This window comes from Oratosquilla oratoria, chromosome 8 (genome assembly GCF_046742065.1).
Source record: "Oratosquilla oratoria isolate Oo_2021 chromosome 8, ASM4674206v1, whole genome shotgun sequence".
NCBI lineage: Eukaryota > Metazoa > Arthropoda > Malacostraca > Stomatopoda > Squillidae > Oratosquilla > Oratosquilla oratoria.
The window spans coordinates 66,655,113-66,663,416 of NC_134784.1; positions in this window are offsets into that span (position 1 = coordinate 66,655,113).

Below are 8,304 nucleotides of genomic sequence, written 5' to 3' on the forward strand. Positions count from 1 at the left end.
AAGTAGTAGCCTCTGTCTATCTGTCTGTCTGTTTGTTTGTTTATTTGTTTGTTTGTTTGTATACGAACTCCTGGCGTGATAGGGTTCGTTCTTAAAGTGAGAAATTAGTTGGGCTACCTTATATTCTCAAACAATTCAATATCAACTTGGTATACAAAAACAAAAATACCATAAAAGTAGGCTAATTGAAAATTCACCTGATGTAAATGAGAGTTGTGTTTACTCAATCCCTTGCCTTCAGTGTAATAAATCTTATACTGGCCAAACTGACAAAGATCTAAAAACAAGGATCGATCAACACAAGTATAGTGTAAGAAATGGGCAAATATCCAGTGGTATTTTTGTACATATAAGAAACCATAACCATCCTAATGACTGGGATAACTCAAAGAAAATAATTTCTTGTAGGTCCTCAGAAAAAATATTATTAAATCCAGTCATATTAAACATACCTATGATCATAATATCATTTTACATTTACCCTTATACAAAGGTGATGACTTTATTACTAAGAAAATTGTAAAATATTCTCTAAGTGTTAACAGGTTTGTGGGGCGGTAACTTCATATGTGATCAAATGTCCACGATGAAAAAATTTCTTGACCTAGTAATGGAATACTCGTATCTTATGTGACCTTACCATATTCCCTACCTTGTCTATTACTTTATGTATATATGCATCTATATCTTTGTCACTTTGTATTCCCTGAAGATGTCTTAAACAGACGAAAATGTTCGGACTAAGTTTCTTATTTCCCAGTGGATTTTTCTGCAAATCATTTTCGCGTGTTCTTGTGAATTACAGCAAATATGTGCATATACCACGCTTCGTTTCCTGGATTTCTCTGACTATTCGCCTGGACTTTCTCCTGTCGTCTCATCAGTTTGCTCTTCACTCATCAAATCATATAAGATCAAACTCCGTCTTCATTTCCTGAAAAAAACTGCCTACGAGAACAGGTTGTGCCTAAATCGATTTCGAACAATCAACTTTTGAGGATGTGTCATAACCCCTTCGATGAATTCCATCCCATAATCTTACAGAAGCATGTTGATATTACTAAAATTAAAGTTCGTGAATTGTTTAATATGACTAAATCTTTAAGAATTACTTTTCATAGAGCCATCGCAGAAAATTGGAAACATAGACTACTTTATTATTGTTATATTTAATTAAGATATGCGTGCAATTTACGTAGTGTAAAACTCAACAAAAAACTAGCTCTACTATTTAAAGACAATAGTTGGACTAAGCATGCTTGTCCTAATTTTGTTGTCTATCTATCTGATCAAATTTTGAATAGTGTAGCCTCATGTGCTTTAAAATATGGCCTTAGTTTTGCAGCAACTTAGTATGAAGTTGACAATGTCAACGATGCCAAAGGGTTTTGTAATTTGGACAAATTTTGTGTCATCCCTTCTCAAGACATCAATATCAGCAAAGGTTTGGTATACGCTTCCTTATCAGCAAACGTTATTCCAAACTGTCCTAAAATATTTTTACGTCTTACCATGAGTTAAAATGGATAAAGAGTTATACATTACTAGAGCTGATAAAAGCAATTGAATTGTCATTCTCAACAATTTGGATTATACTGATAAAATAGGAATATTATTAGGAGATGTTGAAGCATATATAAAGCTTATTTAAATCCCTTTATAATCCATAAATAGTGAGTTTTATCGTAATCTTGAATAACTTTTGAAAGAGCATAACCATTTGGTAAAACAGTTTTCTTCTTTGACAACTTCCTTGCCGTATATGAGTGGATTGATTAAAACTCATAAACCTGATTAGTGGTTATTCAGGTAAACCTGTGATCTATCCCAGTGTTCGTGGTAATACGTGTAACCTCCCCCAGCTACAACACGGTGACTTCCCCCCGTGCTTTCCATTTCATTTAGAATATGCTCCCTTTTCCATTCTTATTCAGTTCAACTGAGGATGCAGAAAGATTTGCGAAACGTCTTGAAATCTATTTTTTTCTGCTTGTATTTTTTTTTTTTTTTGCTAAATTTTTGTACTCATTTCTTGTATTTTGTTTACTGTGTGCTGTAATTTTATGTTCATTATAACTTTTGTGTTTCCTATGAGTTTTGGAAATTTTATTCACTCTCTTTCCCTCTCCCAAAAATCTACTTTTCGCAAGCTTGAGAGCTCACGGAAAAAGTTAATTGATAATTATTTTGCTGTCGTTTTTAACAGAAAATATATATATATATATATATATATATATATATATATATATATATATATATACATATATGCATTTGGAGCAAGACATATAGAGATGTACAATTTAGAAATACATATAGAGAGATATACACTCAACCAGTCAAGTAAAGCCATAAAGACGGACATATAGACATGTGAAAAAAGTGAGAAAGAATGAACGAGAATAAATCAATAAAGGAGGAAAAAAGAAAGAAGAAAGAAAGAAAAAAGAAAGAAGAAAGAAAGAAAGAAAGAGAGAAAGAAAGAAAGAAAGAAAGAAAGAAAGAAAACAAGGAAATAATGAAATAAAGAAATAGATAAATAAATAGATAAGTAAAGAAAGAAAGAAAGAAAGAAGGAAAGAAGAAAGAAAGAAAAAAGAAAGGAGGAAAGAAAGAAAAGAAAGAAAAAATAAGAAAGTAAAGAAAGAAAAAAGAAAGAAAGAAATGAAGAGAAAAAGAAAGAAGGAGAGGAAATAAATAAAGAAGGAAAGAAAAATCATGAGCGTGGTCTCTGGATAACTTTGTGTCCAGCCACTAGGGTGCAGAGCTGTCGCATCTTCTTTTGGCCATCTGAGAGCCGTGATGCCATCTTCTCCTCACACTCTCTTGGGGCTTCTGTATCTTGTTTACTATGTCCAGTGCTTTATGTTTATTATCGCTGCTTGAGTCCTCGTTTCCTCCGGATACTGCCCATTACCTTTTTCCTCCTGTTCCTCAGCTGCACGCTCTTATCTTAACTTTTCGTTAAGGAGTATTTTCCACTTTCACCCCTGTTTCTTTTCATCTCATTCCTTATGCTTTGGAGATATTTGGCACATTGGAGATCTGTCTTTATGTCTGCTTGTGCGTCTTCATTCTCCTCTGTGCTCATGATTTTCCTCATGACTCAATGAGCCTGTCTATCTTTGTCTGAGATGGCGTCGTTGTCTGTGTTTTATGTCCAAAAAATGATCCAATGGACCTCCAAAAGTTAATCCAAATAGTTAGTCAAGAACACTCCTAACTTCTTTAGAGGGATATTTTGTTGCGGGAAATGTAAATCCCAGCGCTGAAAGCCTTAAGCATATCACAATTAACCTTTCTGCTAACATGAGGCTCTTTACAAATTTTGTTCGGAGAAAGACAACAAACATCTTCATTCAGCTAAAAACAGAATCTCGTCCTGTAAAGATCAAGCATGAAAGGTCTTAACCATTTCTTTTTTTCAACTCCCTTTGTTAGCGAAGAGCTTAAACCCTATCACGATCTAACCCTTCCCGTCCCGGTTGACATTTTCCCTCTTACTTCATACAGACTATTCTATTCAGCCTCCCTGTTATGATGATGACTCTTATGGCTCTTACTTTGATTTATATTAGAGTCTTTTATTCATTGTTGGAAGTCAGTGGAACAAAAGGGTTGAATTTCGATTGCTATTTCGTCACGATTATTCCCTGTAGTGATCTTGTTCTGGCTGAACCAAGTCATTTCATTCAGCTTCGGGTACGTTACTGCTGTTTTGTTGTTGTTGTAATTTTTGGGTTACTGAAGAGCGTCAATGGGCCATGACGTTAAAGTAATAGAGGAAACCAACCGTCATCTCCAGCTGCCAGTGGGGATTCTGCGTCCCAGATATGTAGTGTTCATATCAGTGGTTTGCCAAAGGTGTACAAACTGTTTGATTTAAAGGTAAATCAACTTATCATACCTAAAGTATTTTTTATTAGCAATAAGCCTTATGCAGCAGATGCATATTTTCCCAGTAACAAGTAATTGTATGCTCTTTCATTGTCAACCATTTACAAGTTATTCTGCCAAGGGATTTCACCAATGATATAAGCCTCACTGTGACTAGGCCTATCTATATATTCCTGCGGTCAAGAATTTTCAAAATGCATTTATTAATTTTGATTTGGGTTAATGTTTTCATTGTTTGATTTAATATCATTCATCTTGTTCATTATTTCAGATTTTATTTTTTCTGCATTAACGGTATAGACAACTATGATTCAGAACTGGGTATCATATGCTTTATGTTTACTGCGTGAGTATTCTGAAAATTTCATTGTAAATTGTTTAGAATAGTGTTGCTCTCTGTAGTTCTACATTGCGTCATCTTTTACTAGAACCTACAGTTACTTGCCTATTTGCCAATTAACATCTAAGCCCCTTTTTATATCAGTTGATCTAGATTATGGAATGCTGTAATAGCATCAGAGATTATCAATATTTCTCATTTCTTATCATCTATTACCTCTTAAATAAGCAGTTGTTTCTGTTGAATGGTTTTATAGTTTTCTTTAATGTATGTCAATAATTCTTCATGAGCATGTTTTTCAATGCTTTTGGATATACTTCATAAATATTATATCGATCTGATTACATGAAAATCCTTTCTATGTGTATATAAAACAATTTCGCTTTTCAGTATAGAAAAACTTTAAAGACTTAGTACATAAATTTATAAATATACATTTTTTCTGTGTTATAACCGATACGATTCTTTCGTTTATTTAGTGAATATATTTTGTTTTCAATATACATGGCTTACTTTTCTATCTTGTTAAGTAATGAGTACTTACCTTTGCAAAGTTATGAAAAGAGTTATTATTATTATAGTAGTTTTGTCATATAACACTGATCAACAAAATTAATTAAAATACGAGTACCTATCCCAAAAGCAAAAGGAGGTGAACTTGATAGATTATTTCTGCTAATTTCAAATATGTTTTCAGAATTTTCCTATCAGGCACATTTTTTTTGTGATAGCATATGAATTTCTAAACAATTATAACCAGTAAATGAGGCTGATTATTTCAAAGAAGCCTACCTTTAAAATGCAGAAATATATGATTTTCGAGTATATTTTGCTTTTGGGAGATCACATTTTAGTGTCCAACAGTAATCAATCAACATTGAAAAACTTTTTTTTTTTATACCGGGTTTCCATGCTCAGAGTGGCCTGGTGAAACATCTCACAATGTTCGTCACTAATAGCGCCAAGATTTGCAGGGAAAAAGTCCAAGTGAGAGTCTAGGAAGTTTTTTTTTTTTAGCTCATATTACATCCTAAGGCCTTGTAGAATGTCAGTAGCTCTTTTATAAATTTTTATAAATTTAGAATAGTTATCTACTTATGTGATTCAACACAAACTCTGCAAAAACTTTCTTAAATGACAGCCATGCAGATTTTTCAAGGTCATTTAGCTCTTCATTAAAATTTTGGTCTCTCATCAGCTCCCTAATATGTGGTCCAACAGAAATACCTTCTTTGATCTTTGCGTCATTTACTCTAGGAAAATTATTTTTCAAATTTGTGTCTTCCTTGCTAGTTCTATCTATACCTCATACAAAGTTTTTTTTTATCAATTCTAGCTTAATATGCAAAGGAGTCAGATAAATTTTCTCTAAATCAAAAAGAGGAGGATTGACAGCATTCTTCTATCCCGGTGCCAGATATATTTTTGACCACACATTCTTTTCATAATGATTTTTTTTATCACGACTGTCCCACTCACAAGGAAAGCAATAAAACTCTATGTAATCCAGCTGCATTCCAAGTAAATGTGGCACAACGTTTAGGTCACCACAGATATTCCATTTATGTTTTTGTACTTAATTTTTTGTAATAGAAGCTTCATAATCTCATATGTTTCTTCCACGTTACCTGCATGGGTCATAGGAACAGAAAGAAATAAAAGATTCATTGAGGAGCAAAACAGCTTTCAGGTACACTTTTGAAAAGTCAATAAACAAGAGCAACTCATTCCTGTCATATTTATGGTTAAGTTTCTCCATAGCAGAATATACATTATTGTAAAACACCACACCATCCTCAAGTGAGAAAATCTGTTCAAAATGACAATTTGCCTTACGATAAAAACTAACTTTAGATTCTTTCTGGAGATGATTCCAGGTTTTTTTTTTTTTTTTTACAATTTCAATATCCCGCACAAGATCATTCAGATCTCCCTGATTCTATAAATATGGTTCACTTGAAAAACAGATTGGCTGAAAGAGCATAACAATCTCACGCATTGTTGACAAATTCAATGTTGCCAACCTCTTGATTGAAATCTATCCCACGTAAAACACGAAAGGTAACATCCCGTGTAACACAAAAACTGTGGGTGATGGAAAAAATGTAACATTATCTTTGGATTCTGTATGAAAAACATATATAATACAGCTATTGCTTTCCTTGGGACAAATTCTTTGTTGACCAGTGTAATTTTTACTACCTTTCTTAAAACTCGTATCGAACATGATTCATATCCTGTGAAGCTTTATGGTCACTTTCAGGTTTCGGTTTTCTTTTCGTTTTATATCAAATAAAGCAATTAATATATTAAGAAGACTTCTTTGACTAGATGGTTTGTACGAAGGAAGGTATTCTAGGTACAATGAATTTCTATTTTTTTCATGATTATTTCTATCATGAACTTTTTCGGCACACTGAAAAAGTTGAATGATCATATTGCAATAAGATCCAAATGCACGCGCGGACGCACACACGTACACACACATACACACACACACACACACACACACACACACACACACACACACACACACACACACACACACACACACACACACACACACACACACACACACACACACACACACACACACACACACACACACACACACACACACACACACACACACACACACACACACACACACACACACACACACACACACACACACACAAGCACGTGTTTTCAGAGAGTGACATCTATAAATGTTTGAATATGGTTGATACTTATATAAGTTATGCTAGAATAACTGAGGAAGCTAATGAGCTGGGTGAGCGGCCCAAGTGGTTTCGTCCTACAAGTCTCCTTCAAGAAGCAATATATCACAATAAGACCTGAAAACGTCTTCCTTCTATGAAGATTACCTTTGCAATGAATATTCCTTTGAAAATGATCACAATCCACTCCCAAGAGGGTGTAATCTGGCGTCATTATCTCATTCAGTATAGTTTCACCATGACAAGAAAGCATTTCAAAGCCAAAACCAATACCATCTACTGAGAGGCCGACAGAGATTACTTGGGAACCAAAGAGGCTTCATATATCGAGGGCTACTATATATCACCGGTGATTAAGACTTTCTTCATTCCACATTTCATCAGCAGCCAGCATTTGCCCCTTCGGTGAACTGAATATATATACGAACTTTACTACTCACACACGCAGTCGCAGTCGTCAGCCTCGCTACTTTTGCGTATGCATCCGCTACCTATAAGGAGACTGACTCGTCACTTAACATAATTCTTCTAATTTTTTTTAGACAGAATTCCAGCTAGATAAAATGAAATCCTAATACAGAAAAGACATTTCCTCTTTTTACAAAAATAGAATGAGTAAACTTCCATATAAACAAACTAACTTACCGCTGTAGATTTCAACGGAACTTGTAAATGAAAGGTTGATTGTTTGATTTGGGGTGAAACTAAACAAAGCAAAAGGTAAAGTACGTCACAGGCGTACACATATTAATTAAAATTCTTATATGGGCTTCATTTCGGTATCTTACACTCATCTTTACACAATCAGCTATTTTATAACTAGGACTATGAATTTTATCAATAAGTTAGATGTATTCACATAGGGGTAGATTCTGCCCAGGCAAATAAATGTAACATTTAGCGTGTGATCTACCTAGTTTTTAGTATGCACGTGGGATAAGGCTTTCATTAAGAAATTATGTTACATGTAGCAAATAATTATTTTCACTTCATATAATTTGACATATGCCAATTTTTTCACTTATTTATCTCTCTATTCATATATCTATATATCTATTGATATACTTAGTTGTCTATAATTTCATTTATATGTGTGTATATATTTCTATTTTTGAATGTCATAAAACCGTTTTCATGGGTTCCATAAACAATTCGTTATCATGAGTGGTCAAAAGACGGACAACACTCTGTGACATGTTTTATCGCAAGAAACATATTCCAAAGAAAGCATGTCACTGTGTGTTATATAGCGCAGTGACGTATGCTACAAGCTGCCTTTTGTTGAATTTGGTTAGAGCATGTCTTCCCTGCACGACATTGCTCAACACCACATGATTTACAAAATATTGT